A 25,842-nucleotide genomic window follows, 5' to 3' on the forward strand; every position below is an offset into this window, starting at 1 on the left:
CGAGCAACTGAAATGTAAAACAGGATCATAAGAGTGTATGAAAGCAGACGGCATGTGTAAAAAGATAACGATCCTATGGAAGTCAGTGCGGTAAGAAAGAATTTGCGTGACAAGTAACATACAATGTGATGCAGTTGGCATGTAGCAATTAGGCATGAGAATTTCCACTTCACTGACATTTTTTACAAAAAAAAATAAAAAAAAATAATCATAAACACTGAAAATGATTACTATTTTGTGTTTTGGTAGCACTTCTAGAGTATACTGAGCAATTAATGCCACTAACAGTCTGTCAACGGAGTTCACAGTCTAAAGGTGACCACACACCATACAATTTTTAATATATCTTTTCAATTCAAAAATTGCAATCAATTTTTCTGACTGATTGTAACATTTAAAAAATCTGACCAATGTACCACATACATATGTTCAATTGTCACCCAATTATGCAAAAAAAATGATTGAAAACTCTGAGGAAATTGCTTGGAAGTATATATAAGGAAACTGACAATCTACCACACACCAATTTTCATAAAAATTGATCAGAAAAATCCAGCACTCCCGATAGACTAGATCGAATAAAAACGGGAAATCTGATTTCTTGCTTGAATAAAAAAAAAGCTTTTGACTTTTCGTAAAAAACAATCGTTTTATCGAATTGCTGTAAATTGGGTCATTTTATTGTATCGTGTGTGGCCAACTTAATTCCTATCTTAGTCTAAGACCAATTTGGGAGAAACAAAATAACCTGTTTTTGGGATGGAAAAAAACCCCAGCAGTGCCTGAAAAAAACCCACACAAATATGGGGAAAACACAAACTCCATGCAGATAGTGTCCTGATGAGAGCTAGCCATTTAGACACAGTGTGAAATGCTTTAAAGCCAAAAGAAAAGGCAACAGAGGGTCCTTGTTGGTCACTTTAATGATGTATTGAGCCTAACAATGTCAAAGGTTTAGGGAAGCTCCTATGCTGGATCTAGTATGCCAAAAAGGAGCATAATTAAAAAGAAGGAGGAAAAATATTTTTCATCAGAGCATCCAGAGTAATAGGCAAAAAAAAAATAAATGTTGTCTTCACTCTGACTGTCTCTATAGCCTCAACTATTCATTTGATGAAATTCTATGACAAAGGGTATCAGGCAGACAATGACAGAGCCAGTAGAAATCAGTCAGGTCTCCAGGATTAATTTCTTAATCATTCTGACAGTCTCATCCCTCTCTTTCTCTGCAAAATAGTCTTCACAAGTAGTTATATAGTGCTCTCTAGTCTGAAAATTGATATTTTAAGACTTTTCCTAAATACTAATGGCAACCTAACATCTTTCCAAGAACTAGAGAATAAATATAGCCTAACTTCCAGCCACTTTTATAACTAAGTTAAAAAATGTCTCTTTTCAATTATATAAATAAATGTATATAGCATGCATTTGATTTTAAAAATCCTAACGTAATCACAAACTGAGCATCTTTAGTCAACATCCTATACATGCTGGGAGCTAGCCCTGAATAATACAGACAAAGACAAATAACATTTCAGCTTTTCTCCTGGCCAACTCAAAGCGCCAAAGCTGCAGCCACTAGGCAGGCAGTAGCAGTGTTAGGGAGACTTGCCCAAGGTCTCCTACTGAATAGGTGCTGGCTTACTGAACAGGAAGAGCCAAGATTCAAACCCAGGTCTCATAGGCAGAGCCCTTAACCATTACACCATCCAGCCACTTACAGGGAGCTTATATAAGATTTAAAATATCATCTTAAAAAAAACAAGAATAGCACATTGCTTTTGTCCCTTAAGTTCAGGTTAAACAAATCTGACTTATTTTGGTCACGCCAGAGGAGAAAATGACGAGTTGCCACCTGGATCATAATCATGTTGTACCATAACAACCAATACACAACATTTTGGCCTTTTGTTTTAGCCAAACAGTGACCTTTATCAGGTGCACTTGACAAAGGCCGCTGCTTGGCCAAAACGTTAGGAATTAAAAAAGCTATAATTGCATAAATCCAGGTGGAGACCTGATCATTTTCTTCACTGGCACCCAGCTGGATCCAAGTGTGGACTGTTTAACTCCCCGGTTCCTGATCAGATAGCAATTTGAGCATTAAGACTGCTTCTCTGTTTCTTAGGTCTTATTTTGGTCATAACCACAAATTACATCTCTTTGGGCATTAGCTACAAATAATATATATATGTTGACTTTCCCATCCCTTCCTGAATCACATGTACATTACTTACACTTATCCACACTCCAACATTTGATTCTATTGGCCACAAAGAATAATGTCCTAATCCACATGACCCACATGACTGTGTCCTTTCCTCTAGTTTCTATCTTCCTTCCTAATATCCTCCTTCATGCAACTTTTTAAACTTACCACATGGTAATTAGAAGACAATATTTTGGTATCCTAGCTATACATGATGTGTGTTCAGCTCCGCTACAGTAGTTATCTTTTCTTCATATCCCTCCTCCAAAATTCCAACAATCCTTAGCATGGTGGCTCTAATCCCAGCTAGGGTACTATCTGCACAGAGTTTGTATGTTCTCTCTGTGTCTGCGTGGGTTTTCTCTTGCCTCCCCATCCCAAAAAGATATGGATAAGTTAATTGGCTTCAAAAAAAAAAAAACGAGTAGTAATACCACCTCTCAAAAACTTCTAGGTCTTTTTGGAAACTTCTTTTTTTTACTTATACCCAACATTCTCCTTTACATATGTAGCAATTTTGGTGTCACTACCATATATGGGGGCTTTTCTATTTACTGCCAAAGTTGACACGAAATTACGCAAAAATTAAGTGAAATTTTAGGTGAAATTATGAATCACTACGAAATCAATTGAATTTACAAATCGTTATTATGTATAAGCGTAAATGCGAAAATATACGCAAAATTTTGCGTAATCGTAAATTTGCTGATTTTGATCATCACTGGTTTTGACTGATCCGCTTGGCAGATCTGTGGACTAACTATCGTTCAAACGACAGTTTGGTCTGTTCATCTGTACAAACGACTTGTTGTTTGAAAGTGTATTAGTTTGACACTAAAAGACATTCAAACAACAAGTCGTTTGATCAGTCATTTGATCTGGTCCATTGTTCTGTCCAGTCCATTGACCATTCAAACGACATGTAAATTAGCTGTAATTAGCATTTCAAACATTTTGTCTGTGTGTACAAGGATTCTGAATGACTTTTTGTTTGAATGACAAGTCGTTCAAACGTCCGGGTTGAACGACAATCGGGTATAAAATCAGACATGTTTATGCACCTTAAGACTTTAATGTAGGAGAGATTTCTTGTGGGTGGAGACCAAGGCAGGGGATATGTCTCCAGAGTAATGTACACATGGCATGCACGGTTTCAAAAGGTTTAGTTTAAATATTGCTACATTAACATATTTAACTGACAATGTCTAGGGAAACAAGCAGGCATAGCAGCCACCTTAAAAAAAAAAACAATTTATAAAAAAAATTGTCTTAATATGAGGCCATGCCGAACAACAGGCATAGCATCCAGCCTAATTTCTGTAGAGCCTATTGGCATTATACTCATCTTGGAAGTATTTTAAATATGAGATTGCATTCAGGTGAAGGCCTTGGAAGAGATAATGCACATAGAGTGCAGGGCTTTATTACTTAGCTTTTCAGAGGAATTATTTTGCCATTTTGTAAAGAAGAATTTTTTTCAATGATGCGTATCTGACATGATACCAGTTTCTCAAGGATTTATAAAAATAAGTCATTTCCACTAGATGGAGGCCTTGGAAGAGGTATTTTAGGTTGTAGGCAAACTATCAGGCATGTAGCATGACAAAATCCGTATTCAACTTTTTTCATTTTTAAATAAGAAAATTAATTTAGATCTAGACCTCACGTGGCATTGCAGGCTGAAATCATCCTTGAAAGGACTTTAATTATGGAACCATTTCAGAAATGCCATCATCAAACCAACAAATGGTGATTCAGGTAATACTTTTAATAACGACTAACTGCACATGGTTTTTTGCAAGCTTTCGTAACGATACATTTCTTCTTCAGGCATTATACAAAAATGGATCAGAACCTTACAAAAGTGAATGTAACATCAGAGAATTATATATGATTTTGAAGGCTCGGGAAGGTATCACCTGAATCGAAATTTGTTTGTTCGATGTCTGCATTTCTGCTCCACGACTAATGCCTGTAATAAATAGTAGTAGTAGTAGTGCATAAATGTCTATTTTTCTTTCTTTTTCTTTGTTTCTCTCCTTCTTTCCTTCACTCTCTCTCTTTCTCCCCACCCCAGGTCACCTGCCATGTCTATCATCTACTCTTCTAGATTGGCAAACTAACCAAACTATGGGCGGAGTTGTGCGTCTGACGTCGCACGGAAGTAAGCGCACGGACCGGCCGGTCATCACAGAAGCGCACCGATCTACACCCTGCGACCGAGGAAGGAGGCGAAACGGTGGAGCGTGCATCTACCTAGGCGCACCCGGACACCAGCCGGAATCGAGACGGATGGGCACTGGCAGAGGCCTATTGTGTGATATGCGCAGAACGCACTTGGAGGCGTAAGTGACACTGAATTCATGCGCATAGGAGCAATTTTAAGCTGTATTACGCTATGTTGGTTTCTTTTATGTTTTTATCGAGTGAATCTTAAAAATTGGAATAAATAGCAAGTCCTTGAAAAGGCCTTTCTAAAAGGATCCAGGAGTGTGAAACTTGTTTGCCTACAACATACAGTGTAATTTCCACCTGGATACAGAGGTGGGCTGCATCTGGTGAGCAGTGTCATTTGTAGCACGACGGATTGGCACCAGCACAGGGTGACTTGTAGGACACGTGGTGGCACTAGCGGTTGAATTATATTGAGTTTTCTGAACTGTATTACCCTATGTGGAGATTCTTCCCTCTTTGCAGGATCCAGTGAAGCGACTTATAACTATACTGCCTATGATCCACCTGAAAACTGAGGTGGCCAGAATCTGGTGAGCATTTAGCGAGAGGGGACGAGGGACACGGAGTTGATTGATATTTGGGAGAGCACTTCACATGTGACACGTGGAATAAGTGAAGGGATGATCTACTCAGATTGAACGATATTGCCCTATGTAGAGATTTTTCTTTTTCAGGTCTGGAGAGCGCAGCAGTAACTTTGAAACTCCTAACCAAACTATGGGATTGTCAGTTGTTTCCTTCCCTCTCTCTCTTTTAATCAGGAAGTTGATAAAGCTGAATCATTTGACCAGATACAGCCATACCATCAGTTGAGTGGCAAAGAAAAAAAAAGTAATGTTTTCAGTCCATCTTCCATCTCAACACCCACTGACTACAGCCAGACATTGTAATGCAACAACCTGGATGTGAAGGACACATTGCAAGAAAGTCGACATTTTCAAGAAATGTTTTTAAAGTGAATGTTTACCTATTTAAAAACCAAAAAGTCAGATACTCACCTAAGGAGAGGGAAGGCTCGGTCCTAATGAGCCTTCCCTCTCCTCTCCCGGTGCCCGGTCCCGCGCAGGATCCCCCGTGGCAATATTCGACCAGTTCGGTCAAATACTGCCACATCCCCATGCCGAAGGGAGCTTTCAGAAGACGGGCCGCTCCATACTACGCATGCGCGAGCGCCCTCTATGACGCACTCGTGCGTGCGTAGTATGGAGCGGCCCGTCTTCGGAAGCCCGAGTGCTCCCGAAGACCTCCGAAGTCCCTGCGGCGGCGGATGCGAACGAGGGAGCCAGCGCAGCACCGAGGGCACCGGGAGAGGAGAGGGAAGGCTCATTAGGACCGAGCCTTCCCTCTCATTAGGTGAGTATCTGACTTTTTGGTTTTTAAATCAGTAACCACTGGCTTTAAGTTAATTTGGTATGGATGATCTGCTGAAGGCCTTTATTAATTAGAATTGGACTTCACATGGGAGGCCAGAGTAACTGAATGCTGGGTTGTGATATACCAGACTGCAAATAAAATGCTTTGTTTATTAATATTAATTTTTATAGCGTTATCCTCTTCTGTGGTGCTGTAGAAAGTAAAAAAAAAAATCATGAGTATATAAAAATACAAACATTGGTATATAATACATCAATGGTAGACAATATAATAAGTTATGGTAACAATTGTATAGTGATTGTCAAAAATGTACAGCAACAAGACACAAATAGTGGCATCCGGTTGTTGGTCATCTTGATACCATGTAAGCATGGTCTATCCTTTCCCCCAGTTCTTTTCAGTCTCCCCTCTCGTCCCGCTCCCCTATTTGGTTAGCCACAGTGGGTTCTTTCCCTTGCGGGTTCACAACCTGTCATTACTGTCAATGCCACAAAAAGGGATCCTCCATTGTTTCTTTTGCCACAGATACCAATCTTCCCATCAAGCAGTACATAAACTGTGATACTAAATATGTTATCTATGTTATTTCTTGTACTGCTTGTCATTTGCAATATGTAGGGTGTACTACTCGCAATTTGAGAGCCCGTATTGCTGAACATTATTTTGGCACAAACTGGAACACCTTTAAAAAATCGGCAGTTTCAAAACATTTTCAAAACGTACACAAAGGAAATCTTTCTTCTTTTGTTTTCCAGGGGGTTGAACGGGTGGTAAGTCCCAGGAGAGGTGGTGATACTCATAAATTGCTTTTAAGGCGTGAGGCATACTGGATCCACAAGATGGATACTCGCACCCCAAGGGGTCTTAATACCCGTTGGGATTTGAGTTTAGTCTATGATCATTAGTTTTGCCATTTTCCTCCTCTTTTCCACCTTCTCCTGGCGCTTAGGTGCTCTCTTCCCCCCCTTTTTGGTAAATAGATTCTCCTTTTTTGATATGGGCCATATAAGCTTCCTTTCTAGGGATGTTTTTAGACAGTTTATCTTTTTATACTATAAATTTCTTAATTGATATTACCTTTTTGCACATTCTCTATGTATTCATGTATATAGTATATTTGTATGTGTCTCCTTTAAGGCGAAGGCTGATTGAGGTATGGGGCGGAGTTTGTTCCCCCACCTGCCTACATAAAGCCTTTCCCTTCTAGGTTCATTTCTAACTATGACTAAGGGCAGATTGTAGGCCCGACACGCGTCAGTTGAATCTTCTGTTTTTATTGCCATGTCATGTGGAATTTCTTGAATAAAGTATCACAGCATTTTTCTACCAGCATTCGGTTTGCGGATCCTTCTTGCACATCCGGTAACAATTGTATAGTGATTGTCAAAAATGTACAGCAACAAGACACAAATAGTGGCATCCGGTTGTTGGTCATCTTGATACCATGTAAGCATTGTGCCACTGCCTCCTCCAGCCTCCTGCAAACGACACACACACACACACACACACACACACACACACACACACAAACACGCACACACACACACAAACACGCACACACACACACCACACACACACCACACACACAGTCCAGTTGTTGGGATCCGCACATCACTGCAGATACATCATTCAGGTATAAGTTCTCCCCCCTTTTTGCCTGTAGTAAATGCTAGGTGAGTGATGTAGTCCAGTTGTTGGGGTCCGCACATCAATGCACATAAATCATTCAGGTATAAGTTTTGTTTGAAAGCGCTGCCATGTTTCCCACTACGCAAGTTCAATGTAAGTATACTAGTGGCCAGCTGCATTCACTGCTTCACGTCCACTTTCAAAATTTTTAGATTAGAATTAGCACACAATTTGCATCTGTTTTGCATTCAAGGCATGTATTTAGTTCCGGAGGGGCTTTGCATTGCCTCTGTAGGCTTGCAGTTCGGATGCATCCTTGAGCGCTGTCACTTATCTGTCTGTTATGGTTCAGAATTAATGAATGCATTCATGGACTTTTTTATTATATAAAGCATTCCAAAACTTTAGGATAACGTGCAAACAGTGACCAATCACACCTCAGATTTTTCAAGGATTGATTTTGATTGGCTGCTGTGGGTTATTCTACTTTGTAGATTGTCCTTTGCTTACTGCACAAGCCTCAAGATGATTCTTTTCTGTTCATTTGTAGTGATTCTGGAACACAGCACAGCAGAGGGATGCTGCTTTCTAAAGCTTTATGTGCATGATCATAAGATGCTATGCATATCAGTCAGTACTGATGAAAAACAGAAAGGAAAAGAACATGTCCTAATCCCTCAGCTCCATAAATAAAGCAGCCTTCGTGTGCAACTCCATAGGGGACACTGATCCTGCAGAAGAATACAGCATGTGTTCTGTCCACGTACATGGAAAAAAGGTACCAGAGAGAGCCGCTAGTAGAATATTAGTAAAATGACCAATATTTTACTATCGGGCCATGGGTACGTAGCAGTTAAAAAATGGCACAGGAGGAGCACTGGTAAAAATGTTACGGTAATAGTAAAAGCCGCGATTAGTTGCAGTAAACAATAATTATGATACCTGCTAATATAGTGGGCACCCAGCTCCTGCTAATTATTGGGCACTATATTGTTCATTGCTACTAATCGTTGCCTTTTATGTTACCTCCTATGGTGGTGGTGGGTTGATTTAGTGAGGTTAACATTAGGCACAAGGAAGGGGGCGTTAAGGTTAGGCACAGAGTGATTAAATTTAGGCACAGGGGGGTGGTGAAGTTTAGGCACCGGGGAGTTGGTTAAGGTTAGGCACTGGGGGGGTTGTTTAAGGTTAGGCACCATGGAGGAGTGGTTAAGGTTAGGCACCGTGGGGATGGTTAGGTGTAGGCAAAACCTGGGGGTCTTAGGTTTACAGTAGACATAGGTAGAGGGAGAGTTCTGTGTGAGAGTAGGGTTAGGTTAGGTCGCAGTAAAATATCGGTAAAGATTACTGATATTTTACTATAAGAACTAAGTAGTAGAATATCAGTAATTTTACAGATATTCTACTAGCGGCAGTCTCCAGCGCTATTTCTAGCTTGCACCATTTTATAGACATGCCAATGGGTAATATAATAGTAGAATATCTGTAATTTTTACCGATGTTTTACCCTCACTAAACCTAACCCTATTCTCACTACAAACCACCCTCTATCAATGACTAACTCTAACTGACATCCCCCCCCCCCCCCCCCAATATCGCCAATATTTGTGCCGCCATGTCCTAAATTACCTGCAAAGAAGATGCAGACTGAGCACTGTCTCACCATTAGTTTATTGCTTCCATCCACAGCCATCAAAATGTGCTTCAAATGTACATCCGCATGTGCTGGTCAGTGAAGCGGCAGGTGGGATGAGGTTGGTGCAGGAGTGCCAGTCCTGTCACCCAACTCATCCCACCTGCCGTTCCACTGACCAGCACATGCGGATGTATGATTGAAGCACATTTTGATAGCTGTAAAGTTGATGGATGCAATAAACTAAGGATGAGACAGTGCCCAGTCTGCATCGTCTTTGCAAATAACTTTGTGTGTTTCTTCGCTCCCCACTACTGTGAGCACATATCATTAGAGCTCGACTTAAAGGAGAAGACCAGTGAGAAACAAATTTTATTGCCTTTGGTTGGAACAACCTGATTTTGATACCCCACGCCAGGTGCTAAGTTTTCTATGTACTGTGTATGGGGATGACCACATTTTACCCCCTGGGCACTCCTATTGCTGCAATCAGTCTGCACCATGCCCAGATTACCTGCTTTATTTTTGCTCAGCCTCTGGCAAATGAAATTCAGTGCATAGAGAATATACCCAGTTCATGCATGGCTATGTAAATGGGAACTGAGCACTGTGTTATATATAGTGCAATATAGATGTGCATAGAAAGAGCTGGCCAGCATCTGTATACTAGGGTGTGGATTTACTGAGCTATCACCTGAAAAGCGCTCTGTCCATGCATAATGAGGGGGGAGTATTAATGGCTTTTTGTAGAGGCCAGTTTGACGTCTGGACGCAGATTGACCTTTTCCCCGTGGAGAGACACACACAAGGAAGAGAAGGGTCAGCGTATAAAGAAAGACAAACCCCAAATGCCATTTTGTTTTTCCGTTAGACATGAGAGCAGCCATCCTGAACTTTTCAAACACAGAAAACCTGTCAGCAGAGTTAGGATTCAACCAAAGATGATATCTCCTTAACCCTTTCCACCCTCTCATGAATAGTAATGCTCTATTAGAGAAAAGTGATCTGGAGGCCTGCAATACACACAACACTTTTTGCTCCAAAACAAATATTCTTCATTGCTTCCAGATAGTACCAGCAATATGATATTAACTTGGAGAAAGTATGGTTGTTAGTAGTGGCAGAGGGCTGTCAGAAACCCTGATCTGCGTACTTGTGCCAGAATACTAATATAGAAAGTATTAGCGCCAAAGGACCAGCACTATAGACAGAAAACTAAGCGTTTTCTGGAGGAAGGTCAGCAACGGGAACTTTCTTGTGACCTAGTTCACACAGTTTATGCAGAGTTCAGCCACATGATTACCAAGCAGCTAAGAGCTTAACTGAATATATTTATACGGGTGTGAGTGGAATGGTGGCATAGGGGATACCACTCTTGCCTTGCAGTATTAGGTCCTCAGTTTACATCTTGGCCAGGACACTATCTGCATGGAGTTTGTATAGTCTCCCTGTGTTTGTGAGGGTTTCCTATGAGCAGTCCGGTTTCCTCCCACAGGAGGGTTATGTGGCTTTACAATTTGGTAGAGATACTACACTATGATTATGGTAGGCATTATTGTGAGAGGACTTAGCAACATGACTGTGTACTGTAAAGCAGTGAGAAAGATGTCAGCACTATGTAAATACACAGGGATAATAATAAGTTGTTATTATTGTAGTCATTAGTCAGCAGGAGCAGGCAGCAGCGCTAGTCTCTTTTTCAGATTGTGCATTTAGTGTCTGGTGGACCATTCATGGTGAGCAGGGCCTGGACTAGGGAGAGAAGCGGTTAGAGAAGGCCTCCATGATAGGGCTGGTGGCGACCGGGCAGGACAGGGTTAACTTCCCCAAAAACCCTCTCCCCAATTTTCCCGGGCTAGATGATGTGGGCAGGCAGGGCAAAGGGGGATATATAATGAGGGGAGGAGTCAGGAGCAGGGGTCAGCCGGAAAAAGGTTCTCGAGAAACACCCACCCACCCTAATTTTATGTGTTGGTCTGAATATGATGTGTGTGGTTTGTATGGTTGTCATTGCAGCCGGTGGGGCAGGCTCCGGAGGCAGGTTTTTTGGTTAAGAAGGAGGTCTTCGTCGTGGTGCAGACACCTAAAAGAACTAGGTCATTTTCGTGTTTTGGTAATGGAGGACAAACAGTTGTCCCCAAGACGGCGACCATGTCTGGGGGCCGGTCAAGGCTGTTTGTGAATTTGGTCTCATAGATATATAAACATCCAGAACCTTACCTCACGTTTTTCCATAATTTGTGGTTTACCAGTTTATGTTTACAAGTCTTCAAATAAAAAATTCCTGTTATTTGTTATTTAATAAAATGGCTGCTTTGGCCTAAATTTTCCAAAGAGACTGCCTCAGAGTGTTATTTTAGGTTTAAGACAATTAGTGTTTACGGTGGGGAGGTAGCTTAAGACATGCCCATTATAATGAACCGGCATGCTTACATGGGACTTTGTGTTCATGGCATAAATGCTGATGAGTTGTCCATTGTCAGCACATGTGGCATTAACAGTAAATGGTGCCCTGTAACCTTGCACTTTTATTGCTAGAATAGTAAAAACAGAGGAAACCATTAGAGTAATAACTGTGTTTGCTTGGATAGGTGTTTTAAATATTTTTGGAACTTGAAGTATGTGCCAAGAAAAAAAGACTGCACTTTGTTTTAAAGAACATCTACGGACAACAAGCAACATCAACAGCAAGCTGTCTTTTCTGCCTAAGCCCTAGGAGATGATACCACTGCCAAAATATGGAAGTCCAATACATCCTTCTGTGTTCTTTCTTGCTTCTGTGTTTAGTGTATTGTATAGTGGTAGGCATTTAGCTGTATTCTGAGACAGCCTATCACTTCTTATATCAACATCTGTGCTGTGCTATTTTTTACAGGCATTATTATATTTATTGTTACGTATTTAGCTCATTTAACAACCCTCAGTACTAACAGTTCCTACCACACCCTAGGGAGAAATAGGGATAGAGGCAATTGACCTACCAGTATGCTTTTGCATTATGGGGAGAAATCAGAGAACCAACGCATAGAAACTCCATGGTGATAGTGGCCTTGGAGCCCAGGGCAACAGCACTAGCCACTAAGCATTTGTTTTTGCTACCAGATGTGGCCATTTACGGTTGTATCAACCAACCATGTGTCTGTATAATCATTTACAACTTGTCTGTCATCTACAGCTAACCCTGCTCAGGAAAATAGCAATGTGATGCTTGTGATTTCTCTGGCTCATCGTTACCATCCCCGCAGCAGATAAGCTGCATGATTAGTCTACTTGATCATGCACATCTATATAGCAATCATTTCACAGACTGAAAGATGGTCATTGGATCAAGCTTTAAGGGGGTAGAGTTCAGTGCCTGTCAGATTTTCCCCCTCATTTCATGAGATGAAGACTCAGAAATAGTGCAGTACAGTGGCAGCAACCATTGGAATGTAGCAGATAAGAAACTGAAAGATGGTAATAGCAAAACTGACAGTTAGAGACACTCAGCAAAGCACAGGTGAGCTTTAATGCCTCAGTTGCACAGTTAAAATCTCCTGATACTGATGACTTTTCTTGTATCACATAGGTTATAATGAGAGTTGCTACACAGGAGATTCTCAGTTCCGTGACTGAGTGATTGCTCTTCTTTGATCACTCGGTGCCACAATCCCGACGTGTAGCAGAAAGTATTAGTAATTAACCCCCTCTCTTCTTCTCCATAGACATAAATGAAGGAAAGCTTGTTAAAAGCTCAACAATCGCATATTTAGGAGTGTTTTTGTCCCTTCTAGGAATACCTTTGGGAGAATAGTCTCATGAGACTGATCTACCAATACAACAATATTCTGCACTGACACAAAAGAACGATTCCTCTTTAAAATTTCTTTTTAGAAGATTAAGAACTCCTGTGTAGCCCTAGGCTGGGAATAACATTTTGTGTTTGACTGGCCGGTACCTTTAGCAACCCTGAAATGATCTTCACAAACGATGCATAATCATTAGGGGTTTATTTTGCCACTGCCAAATAAACTCCTAATTTTGTAGTAATGCTAAGAAAATTACAGAAATGCCAAATAAAAAATATCTACAGACAAGCAGAAATGAGTAATATTCTCTGGCACTTGCCTGTCTAAGTATGAAGTGAACAATGTGTTATGTAAGGCAGTGGGTTTAAAAATATCATGATGTTATTTTCTGCAAGTGCAAAAGTCAGATGTCACCCAAAATAGGTTTCCCAGCCTTGGTTAAATGATTATTAACTGCAAGGTGGGCAGACCTCCTGCAAATGCAAGAATAGCTATCACCAAGCAAAAGCAGCACATTGATATACGTTTTGTGTCCAATCCAAAGCCGATAATACAGCAAGCTGTAATTAATTGTGTCACCTATAAGCTGCCCAGTCTGGCAGAGGTGTATACGATTAAAATTAATACAAAATAAATTAATACAAAATAAATTAAAATAAATAAATTAGCTTGCCACAAATCCAATGCAAAGATTTAAGTGTACAATACTGTGAAAAAGTTTTAGGTACATGAGAAAAAATGCTACAGTGTAAGGATACTTTAAAAATAATGCAAAAAATAGTAGTATCTAGCAATTGCCACTAAAACATTATCAGGTTTCACTGGCAAACAGAATTTAGCCTGCATATGGTCCAGTGCATCATTAGACAGTTATACCAAACAGGTGCTAATGATCAAGAAGATAGCATGTAGGTTAAAATACAATTATTAAATCAAACACAAATTTTAGTGATGGCATAAATTGTTTGTAGGCAAACAGTTTGCGGCGAACAACAGTGAATGTTTGCAAAGTTCAAGTTATGTAATGTTCGCCATTGTTCATCGCGAACTGTTCGTCTATGAACAGTTCATGCCATCACCAAGTACAAATAGCATTACAAGAGGAATGAAATTGGCACAAGGAAAAGCTGTGAAGTACTAACAGGTATTGATAGTGTATGAATGTGGTATAGTGAATTTGAACAACCGAATACTTCCAACCGCTGCTGTTCAGCACCGGAACAAGCGGACAGAGTCGGAGGAGTTCATTGGCCAGTGTGTCACGTTACACTACCCCTGCCTCTGATACTTCCTTCTTCCGTTTTGGAAAGAGGAAGCATCAGAGTCATGGGAAGCGTAACGTGACATGCAGGGCAGTGAACTCCTCCTGACTCTGTAAGAACAAAAAAGTCTAGGAATGCAGTGGCAATCCAAGGAACCTTAGCACAGCAGATGAAGAATAATTATCTTGACTTCCCTCTGCTATAAGACGGTGTTCACTGACATCATTCATCAGCTCAGATCTTGCAGAAACCAGTGGAATCCTGGTTCACCCATCTTTAGTCCATGGACAGAACTGGGCTTCATGGAAGTCTTGTGACTAGAAGCTATGCCTCTAATGTGGAAACAAAGCCAAGTGATTCACCTCTTTACAAAAACAAAACAAAACACAAAGACACACCAAAACACAAAGACAGAATAAAACACAAAGACACACCAAAACACAAAGGCAGAACAAAACACAAAGACACGCCAAAAATGGCAGCAGGTACTCTTTGTCAGGAATATAGCAGCTAGTTATGAGGCTGATGATGTAAGGATAACAGGAACATATTTCTATCATTTTTCTAATCTGCTGTGTTATGTCAAAGGTGTAGATATGCCAGGCTAGATTCCTGGACAATTCATGTGATTGTGAGTGTGGGTCAATAGACCTACATTTGCATCTAAAGAGGACTTCAGTGAATAGAGCTGGGGTAATCAGACAATGGCCATGGTCTGCTCCTAACTGGGAGATGGGAAATCTCTGCAATTAGGGACTGTCTGCCTAGAATCTAATTAGGAGATGGCTATTCAGGCCAATACTGTCAACAATGTGTTTGTCACCTGTAACTTGGACTAAGGAAGTCTTTTCATGTATATACTAAAGTACACTTTTCACATGTGGATGTTAGATTCTGGAAATGGAATTGCTTTGAAATCTGTAAGTGTAAACAGGGTACTTGCTGTTCTCAGGATACAATCTTACCTGTGAAATCTGCAACCTTCCGTGAAAGAATGGATTAGAAGGATGGATACAATCGAATCTATGGAAGCCTTGATCATGCTTTCTCAAGACCACACAGAACGATATATGATGACATGGGCTGTATGGGTAGAATTCCAGTTCTCTGACGAATACAAAGCTATTATGAATGGGTGAAGACATCCTCCTCCATCCCTTCCCTGCATCATAACCATTATATATACACCTTATACTTCTTATATCTCTTCTCCTTTGTCTACTTCTCTCCCTCACCTTTTCCCCCTCTTCTTCTCTCCCTCCGTATGCCGGCACAGGAGACGGAATTGGTCCTATGATAAATATCTTTAATACTGAGGTATCTTAGACCACTGTTTAGTTATTGTTAGAATTACTTAGTCTGAACCTATGTATCTCAAGATATGATCTGTCTCTTTTGAGGCAACTGTAATACTACAAATGACTGAGGTCCATGTACATATATCCTAACCATTCACATGTAAACTGCTTTGGACTTCTCATGTCTGGATATGTTATCTCCGAGTAGACTGTATGTTCATTAAATAATGCAGAATTACTATATACTCACCTTGTACTGTTACCAATTCTGGTTTTCAATAAACTTTAATTGTGAAAAAAAAAAAATCTGCAACCTTCAAAAAGCTGAAACAGGAACCCTTTGAAGTTCGCATATCACAGGAAGATTATGACAAGCGTTCGGTGATGTCACAAACGGGGAAATGACATTAGTTCCTGGGGGCTGGGCATTAAATGCCCCAGGGGACACTTCAGACTATTTAAGCTGGTCCAGAACAGTCACAGGTATCTTTTACCGAGAGTAGCTCATCGCCAGAGATGATCCCGAGGAAATCGGTAAATCCACGTCTCTCCACGGTTGGACATTTGCGATGGTAAAAGTTCACTTTAGTTTATTCCATTTTTATTTTTGGCAACTTGTCTTGTGTGCATTTTTGTAACTTTTATTTTTGTAACTTTTATCTTTGTAACTTTTTACTTTGTTTTTGTAATCTTTTGTATATATTCTGTTCTGCATTGTTCCACTTTTTTCCCTGGAGTATTAAATTATTATTTAATAAGCTTGACTTCTGCTGTACTAAACTAACACTCATAGCCTAGAGGAGACTGCAGTGTAACTGTGTATAAGTCCATGCCTAATTGTATGCTTGAGCAACACTACCATATGAAATTGTAATTGCATTGTGTGTGGGGGCGTTTGTCATACGTTGGCCTAAAGCGCGCAGCTGACCCAACGTACGAAAACGCCAGTGCGAGTAGCTCGACAGCAGAGTAGCTAACAGTATCGTTCAGAACGACTGTTAGTGGTTTTGCTTCACTACAGTGTAAGATTGCAACTGTGTGTGTGTTTGGGTGCGTGGCGTTCCCGTATTCGGCCTAAGCGCAAAGCTGACCCGAATACAAAAACGCGGATTGCGCGCTGAGGACTCGACAGCAGAGTGGAAGTGTCTAGCGAACCGCTAGTGGTGGCAGTGAGAGGTGTTCTGAGGGGTCCCAGCCTTGTTTTAGCTTAAATAAGGCTGCTCCCCGCTTGATCTGGTCAAACCCGCAGTCGGGAACCGTATATGCAGGTGTGCCGCGGGCCGGTTCCTGACACTCTTGAGATCAAAGATGAAATATTTGGGTGTAACAAAAGTCCTGCATAGTGCTACAAGGATGATTGTGAAATATGGGGGATATTCTTTGGAGATTTGTGGGTCCAGTTTGGCACATGAAATTAGGGATTTTGTGAACTGCTGGTCTCTTAAATGCTGATGAGTACAGGCTGATACTTATCCATCGTGTAGTACCATCAGGGAGCATTTGCTCAAACCTAATTTAATTCTAAAGCAGTACAAAGACCCAAAACACAAGTCATAAAGATATACCTCCAGCAAAAAGAACAAAAAGTCCTGGGAGAAATGTTATGGTACTCAAAGGTCCCTGACATCAGGTGTTTCTGGGATTACTTGAAGAGACAGAAGCAACTGACACAATCAGAATCCATAGAGGAGGAGCTGTGTATAATTATCCTACATGTGTGGAATAAATACCAGCCTATTTCCTTAATAAACTATGTGCAATTGTAACTGGGAGAACTAATGTTGTTTTCACTGCTGAAAGAAAACAAAGTTTGGCCGATGCACTCGCACCCACCAGACAAATGGGAGCAGCAGGGAAATCAACTGCCACAGTCCAGTTACAAACGAAGAAATATCCCTCTGCACCAGATGACAAGGTGAAGTAGAAAATTCTTTATTCTTCAATCCAACATTAGAGCACACAGATAAAAGCTCGCATGTATCAGAGTGAATGGCTCCTTAATCATAGCTTCATTGTTTTCACTGCTAACTGAGCTCACAACAAATTTACCTGATTTCATTTTTTTTCTTTTGCTTTTGATAAATAGAAACTATTCACTATTTATTTTTGAACATATCCTATATTTACAACAACAACAAATAACATTTGTAAAGCGCTTTTCTCCCGTGGGACTCAAAGCGCATAAGCATGGCTCCGACCATCGAGGAGGTACAGAGTAAGAATTCTATAAGTTTGGAAATGCCAGGCTAAACAGGTGGCTTTTCAGTCTGGATTTGAATAGCTCCTGGGATGGTACTGTCTTTACTGGGTGTTTACAAAAGTGCCTAATACCTCTGTGCATTTTTCTTATGTATTTCACAAGTCTATTTAACTTACCTGATTATATGCTTACTGTATAACAACAGTTGTACACACACATTCACATACATGCAAATATTTGATTAAAACAAATGCCTGTTATTAGGTGGCTAGAGTTTGCAATTCTCATGTGAATGTTAGATCATATAAAAACAGCTATAAACAATAACACTAATTAGAGGTACAATTTAAGAAAATAGTCTCTAAATATTAGATGTGACTTCCCAACAATCCGGAACCAGACTAGTTTCAAATAAAGACAAGAGCCGTTCTAGACTAGAGATCAGGGTTATAAAGTTCTGTGACTATAGCTATAAGTGCCACTTCTTCCACACCCTTTTGAGGAGTGACTAACCCAGATGAAGATCCAAATTGCATGGGTGTTTTTAGGTCTGCAGGACAATTAAGGTCTACCCCTGCAACATCCAGTTTGTTCCAATAGTATTAGACAATATATCCTAAAGGTTCCAGGTGATTTACACCTCAAATGAACATAATAAGCTCCATATATTGTGTAAAAGCATTTAATAAATAAGAGGTAAAATCAGTCATGCCCTTACATAAGTATTCAATATGTTTGCACATATAGGATGGGCTCTTCCCAGTGTGCTGGCCCCAGCTAGTGCATCCACCCACCAAGTATGTCCACTATGTGGTAGCAAGCTGCTGCTGAGCTGTCCATACTCCTCTTTTGCTGTAACTTGATCTTCCAAATGTGGACATGCCCTACATGTTTGGTCATGAAATGCCTCATCAGGGGCATCAGGGATATCAGATCATAGTGAGGGTTGCTGACAGATCAGTGAATTAGTGGTTGGGTACTTAGTAGCAGTCATGTGCAAATCTGAAATTATGTAAAGCCCACAAAGGGCAGCATCTTGGGTGGCTGACATCCAAGGAGGCAGGTGAACATGGAAGAGGGGTTGCTGCATATGGTAGAGAAGGCTGCAAACAGAAAAAGGAGGCTGCAAATAGGGAGCAACATATGGAAGTGTTGCTGCTCCACAAGAAAGCTGTACATGAAAGTGAAGGGCTGCTGTACATAGATGATGTGCTTGGATGTGGAAGTGTAACATCTGTAGGAATGGCGGCTGGGGACACGCAGGACTGATGCCCGGAAGAAGCCGCTTGTTGCGGCGAATCGCGACGGCTTCCTGCACGCTTGCCCCTCTGCACAGCTCCTCTTCTGTAAGCTCTTTACCTAATGCACGTTTTCTGGTGTCCAGTGAGTCCTGTTTACACCTCGGCTTGGCACGACTCTCACGGCCCCCACACTGGGCTGCTATCACTCCAACCTGATTGGTCAGTATTTTTGGAGTAGTATTGTGTCTCCTCTTTCACTTTGTTCACCCTGACATTACAGGGTGCTTTATTGCACTTTCAGACTTATATTATTCACTCTTTCACCCCTGATTCTGTCTGCTACCGGTGTATATAGCTGTGTTACGATGGCATATTATGTGTTTACACATGTACGCATTAGCACTTACAGTGCATATTGAGGGCATTATTCACATTGTGCGATTGTTTTTAATTGGTTTTATTGTTGGTATGGTTTAATAAAGGCTGTTTTGTACCTTATAACCTTGTGGTGCGGTTTATGTAGGGCCATATTCTTCTCTTTATGTTAGTATCTGTACTTCCGACCTATCTGATCCCTGTTGATGAACTTCTGCCTGATTACCTACTATTCTCTTGCCTATCGCTCTGTACTGATATTACCTCTCTGTTGCCGAACCTTGCCTGTCTGACCACTCCTCTCACCAGTGGGCCCTTGCCACTGGTGTGGTGTTTATATATACCCACCAGCTCCTCTGGTGAGGTGACACTTGTTTCTGATAGTCCCTTGCCAGCTCCTCTGGTAACTATACAGTTACCGTGTCTGATAGTACTTTACCAGCTCCTCTGGTAAAGTCTTGTTACTTAATACTGTCTTATCACTTATAGTACCTTGCCAGCTCCACTGGTAAGGTGTTGCCAAACTATCTCGTTCTGTTGTAGCTAGGACCCACCAGATCCACTGGTGAGGGCTAGCGTTGATTCCAGTTAGTACCCACCAGTTACTCTGGTGAGGTTCAGAGTTAGTATACAGCTCCAGTGACTGATAGTACCTTGCCAGCTCCTCTGGTAAGGGCTAGCTAAACTACTCAGTCACTTGTGCTGTTAGTACCTTACCAGCTCCTCTGGTAAGGTTTAGCCAAACTGCTTTGACTCTCTCTTTTGTTTATACTTTACCAGCTCCTCTGGTAAAGGTCTATTGTTTATATTTGTGTTGTTAGACTCTCCAGCTCCACTGGAGAAGTCTATACTGTTGCACCAAACACCACACCTTACTCTCTGCTAGCCATACTTGTATTATTGGTGGTATTACAGATCACCACATAATCAGGTATAGCGTCTGTATTATTTGTGGTTGTGCAGAGCACAAATAATCAGACATCTGAGTTGCAGCACCCAATCGTTACAGGAAGCTGCACATGGATTGGGAGGGTGGCTGCTGCAAACTGAAGAGAGCCACAATAAAGTTAAGGGGCCCATACACTGGTCGATTTCAGCCATCGATCGATCAATCAGAAATCGATTCTATCAGATTCACCATTCGATCGATTTGCGGACGATTTTGATCAATTTCAATCGATTTGATCTATATGACAGGATAGAAAATCTAGGTCGATCTGCTACTGGCAGCAGATCGATGGTCCATAGAGGTGAATTGGATCTAATGGTCCAATAATGCATTTAGATCGATTTCCAATAGATTTCATTCTGAAATCTATTGGAAATCTGTTCCTAGTGTGTGGCACACATCAGATAGATTCCTGTCAGATTGGATTTGACAGGCAATTGCCAATAATCTATCTGATGGTCGAAACTGCTGCAAATATATAAGTGTATGGCTACCTTTAACCTAGAGGCAGAAAAAGTAAATCTGGCCCTGATCATGTGCATGTGTTCACAATGAGAACTTTGCCTTCAATTCATGCCATGATCTCTAAAGATATCCTCCCTGGAAACCCTTTGAACTGAATACTGTACAAATGTAAAGCTCCCCTATAGATATAGCACTATTATATGCTAACTAAATAGAGTGACAGGTGGAAATGTAATCACCTTTCCAGCATTGTCCTGCCATTATCCACTTTTTGTCTTCCCTGGTGTGGTCTGAGTAGTACTAACATTGGAGGTCAGGGTACCAATACTTGTCAGTGCTGTTACCAGCTTGTCATTTGTGCAGGGCATATGCTCTGAAAAGTTGCTCCTTGAATTGATTTTCAATTAAGCCCATGATGGTAGCCCCTCTTGGAGAAATGACTATGTGGCAAGAACTCTTTCGGGCGCTTACATGTAATGATATCAAGTCAGAATGGTGAAGCAAAAGGTTATTTTTTTTAGCCAGCCTACATTTTTAATATAAAAGCACACAGAATTTTCAAAGATGTAGGGATTTGAATATAACATTTCCACTGCTTTAGCAAGCACAGGGGCGCCTTTAGGCATAGGCAGCACAGGCTATTGCCTGGAATGCAGTGGCGTAGCTAAGGAGCTGTGGGCCCCCATGCAGGTTTTACAATGGGGCCCCCCAAGCACTTTATACATAACAATTGATACGGGGCACCAAAACCTGCCAATGGCAACTACAGTGTCAGAGGTGCAAGGAAGGGATGGCAAACAGTTTGTTAATGATTACTACTATTCAAAGTATCTATAGAAGTGATTATTATGAGCACAGGACCAATAGAGAGCTAATACTGTAGTTGAGGGAGGGCCCTCCGGGGCCCCTTTGGCCCAAGGGCCCCGATGCGGTCGCAACCTCTGCAACCCCTATTGCTACGCCCCTGCTGGAATGCCATTGGTCCTGGGGGCGCCATGTTGCTGGATTAAGCCCGCCCACTGAATGAAGCCCCACCCCTGACTAAGCCTCGTCCCATGGGTGTTCTATTACTTGCTACTGCTGCATCTGCTTAGCGTAAGTTGCAGGCAGCTGCCACTGTGTCCCTCTGTGCCTTGTGCATCCTTTTTTACCCCTTTGGGCATCCTTCTGTCCCTTTTGTGCCTCCTTCTGTCTCCTTGTGCCTCCTTCAGTTCCTTGTGCCATGTCTGACCCCCTGTTTGTCCTTCTGTCTCCCTTTATGCTTCCTGTCTCCCTTTGTGCCTCCTTCTGTCTCCATGTGCCTCCTTCAGTCCCCCTGTGCCACCTCTGCCTCCTTCGGTGCCCCTTCATGCCTCCTTCTGCCCCCCTCTGCCTCCTTATGTCCCTTTGTTCCTTTCTTTGTCCCCTTGTACTACCTCTGCCCCCCTGTTCCTCCTTCAGTCACACTCTGCCTCCTTCTGTCCTCACGTATCTCCTTTTGTCTCGCTTTTTGTGCCTCATTCTGTCTCCATGTGCCCCTTCAGTCCCCATGTGCCACCTCTGTACCCTGAACCTTCCTCTGTCCCCCTGTGCTTCCTTCTGTGCCCCTTTGTTCCTTCTTTTGTCTCCCTCTGTCCCCCTCTGCCTCCTTCTGTCTCCTTGTGCCTTCTTACATTCCCCTCTGCCTCCTTCTGTCCCCCTTTGTGCCTCCTTCTGCCCCCTTTTGTGCATCCTTCTGTTCCCTTGTGTTCCTCCTACTGTCTACATGTGCCTCCTTCTGCCCCCCTTTATGCTTTTTTCTCTCCCCATTGTGCCTCCTTCTGCCCTCTTTGTGCCTCCTTCAGTCCCCCTGTGCCTCCTTCTGTCCTCTTTTGTGCCTCCTTCTGTCTCTCATGCCTTCTTCTGTCCCTCTGTACCTCCCGCTGACCCTCTGTGTACCTCCTTCTGTCCTCCTGTGCCTCCTTCTGTCCTCCTTTGTGTCTCATTCTGTCCCCCTGTGTGCCTCCTTCTGTCCCCCTGTGTGCCTCCTTCTTTCCTCCTTTGTGACTTCTTCTGACCCTCGTTCCTCCTTCTGTCCCCCTGTGCCTCCCTATGTCCCCCTGTGTGCCTTCTTCAGTCCTTCTGTCCCCCTTTGTGCCTCATGAAAGTGGAGCCCAGCCTATGTGTATTTTTTGGTGAAAAGCTGCCCACATTACGTGTATTTTCTGGTGAAATGTTGCCTGAATTGTGTATTATCTGGTGAAATGCTGCTGCAATAAGTGTAATTTCTGGTGAAACACTGCCACATTACGATTATTTTCTGGCGAAACGCTGCCACATTATGATTATTTTTTGGCGAAACACTGCCGCATTATGATTATTTTCATGGTGGGGTGGGGGGTGCCACAGATTTTTTTGCCTGGAGTGACAAAATGGCTAGAGGCGCCCCTGAGCAAGCACTCACATTTGGAAAAACAATATCACATGTAGTCTGAGTGGGTAAGGTAAATAACGGTTTTATTAATCTGAAGGGTAACGATTTTCCTCTCTCTCTTTCTGTCTCTTTGTCTGTATCTCTTAGAAGCTCATTTTCTGAGTAAGATCACATATCTTGATAATGACCCAGTGCTTTGACTTGAGTTAAAACAAACTATAGTAATATTGCTAGTGTCACAAATCTGAGTTCACTTCATCCCAAGGCGAAAAAGTGATGAGCCAGTTTGATTGGCAAAAGAGCTGTGTCCTGTAAACTTTTCTCGCCTTCTTCATCAGGAAATTAGTTTTGCCCTAATATATGTGATGGGGATGCACATTTTTTCAGTTGTTGAATGCTTTTCTTGCATTGTTTGTCTGTTTTGACAAGAATCTATACTCTATAAGGAAACTGAATTAAATGGAAACTCCTGTACCTGCTTGTGCTTCTCACCTTCCACATTGCTGCTTGCACAAAGCAATACTTCTAATGAGCCTCCACGAAATAAAGCAGCCTGGCTTATATAGTTTTAGATGGATATCACTTGTAAAACAGAAAATTATTCTGTATGTAGGTTTCAATGAATCAGTCATTTCTTGATGAATAGAAGATGCATTTTTTGCCCTGCATATATTGCAGATGAAACTTAATACTGTTGCTATATTTGTAGTAGCAGAAATGAGGTTGGAATACTTAGGATAAAAATCCAACAATCCTCACAAACCCCACAGCAGACATTATGCTGCTTTTTCTGTCAGACTTGAACCCCTCATGTTTAGCCCCCGCCTGTCCTGCGCTTCTTCACTAACGAAGCAAACTTGCCATTTCAAGAGGTTCGTTAGCATTTGCATATCCGTGTAGCTTGTCTGAGAGAAGGATCGTCAGACAGAGCGGGCTAATTTACATGTTAATGAGGCAGTCTGTGGAACACTGACAGGCCGCTCTGAACACCCCCTACACTCACACATACATACTGGCACACTGAGTGCACACAGATGGAAGATGGATTTGTGTCTATACCACTCTGCGTTTACGTCTTTCAATATTAGTATTTATAGATTTATAAATAAATATCTAGATAGCTAGAGTAAGCCCTCATTGCACAAATAAACACAATAAATTATACACATTGAGTTTATATACTGAAGCTGTTGTAATGCACAGTTTGTAGTGCGGTGTGTTAAATATATCATAATTTGCAATGCACACTGTTTTGTGTATTGCTCTTAAAATATTTTTATATTATTCAATTTTTTTATTACCTGGCTGCCTGGGTTTTTCAGAACTGTGAGGATGTCAGATGCCACTTGGTTAGACTGGTCAACAGTCTGTAGGGTGTGCTCCTCCCTTGATCCCATCATCACCAGCATGAGGTTATCAAGGGAGATGCTAAAAGGGGGCACCAGCATTTTATTTGATTACCTGAATCCTGCCCACATCCCCCCTATGCTGTTTAGAGATTAACTCTTTGAGGCTAGCACTGCTACTACATCTCTGAGGAGTCTTATCAATTCCTGTCTAGTTCCAACTATAAAGTATTTATCCTTATCCAGTGTGTTTATCTACAAAAAAAATCAAATAGCAGCAAGAAATTGTATGTATCTTTTTGCAGGCAGGGCAAGGTGGTTTTATTTGTAAAGACACCGTGGGAAGGGTTAAAAGTCTTATTACACAGCAAGAGAATGCAGCTGCCCGGTAAAGGCTTTGGGGACAGTAAGTACAAGAATTTGGGCATCAATGGGAGAGTGCAGGAAAAGCACAAGTAGAGTGAAACTTCATTCACACTGCAAAAGGAAATCATCAAGCATTTAAAGATTGCAATTTTGCAATAGTGATTTTTATAGGAATGTGCATTTTTGCACTTTCCTTTAACCACTTAAGGACCACAGGCTTTACCCCTCCCCCTCCCCCCCACCCCCGTGACTAGACTATTTTTTTTACAATTAAGGCCACTGCAGCTTTAAGGGCTCGCTGCAGTGATTCCCTCCCTCTTTTCTGCCCACCAACAGAGCTTTCTGTTGGTGGGCTGTGATTGCTGCCAGGATGTTCATTTATTTTTTATAAATATTTATTTATTTTTTACAATACATTTTCCTATTTTTTTTATTTTTTTATCCCTCCCTCTCCCACCAGCCAACTACAGCGATCGGCTGTCATAGGCTTCAACCTAAGACAGCGGATCGCTTCTCTGCCTCCAGAGGGTACAGCCATGTCACACAGCTGTCCCCAGTACAGCGCTGCCATAGATAGCAGCGCTGTACTATGTAAATAGACCTAGCAGCGAACGCCGTTGGGAGACTGATGATGGAGCAGAGATCTCCTGCAAAACCCCGCCCCGGGACTTCACATTAGAGATGGCGGCGAACAGTTCCCGAACTGTTCGCCGGCGAACCCCTCACCCTGTACTACTTCCGGGTCGCTATGACCCGTAGTAGTACGACTGCGCTGGACCGGCGGTGCTCGTCCTTGATCGCGCGCCTGTTGCCGGGCACTTTCTGCGCATGTGCGTGACGTCATGAGTGATGTCACGCTCATGCGCAGAGAGTGCCCTGCAGCAGGCGCGCGATCAAAGACGCACACCGCCGGCACAGCGCAGCCGTACTACTACAGGTCATAGCGACCTGAAAGTAGTACGGCCACATAGAGATTCATGGGCGAACTGTTCGCTCACATCTCTACTTCACACCAATTGGCGTGGAGTGGTCCTGGGGCTGCCGCCATGTTCACGCCAATCGGCATTACGTGGTTGGCAA

This window comes from Hyperolius riggenbachi, chromosome 2 (assembly GCF_040937935.1).
Source record: "Hyperolius riggenbachi isolate aHypRig1 chromosome 2, aHypRig1.pri, whole genome shotgun sequence".
In the NCBI taxonomy this organism is placed as follows: Eukaryota; Metazoa; Chordata; class Amphibia; order Anura; family Hyperoliidae; genus Hyperolius; species Hyperolius riggenbachi.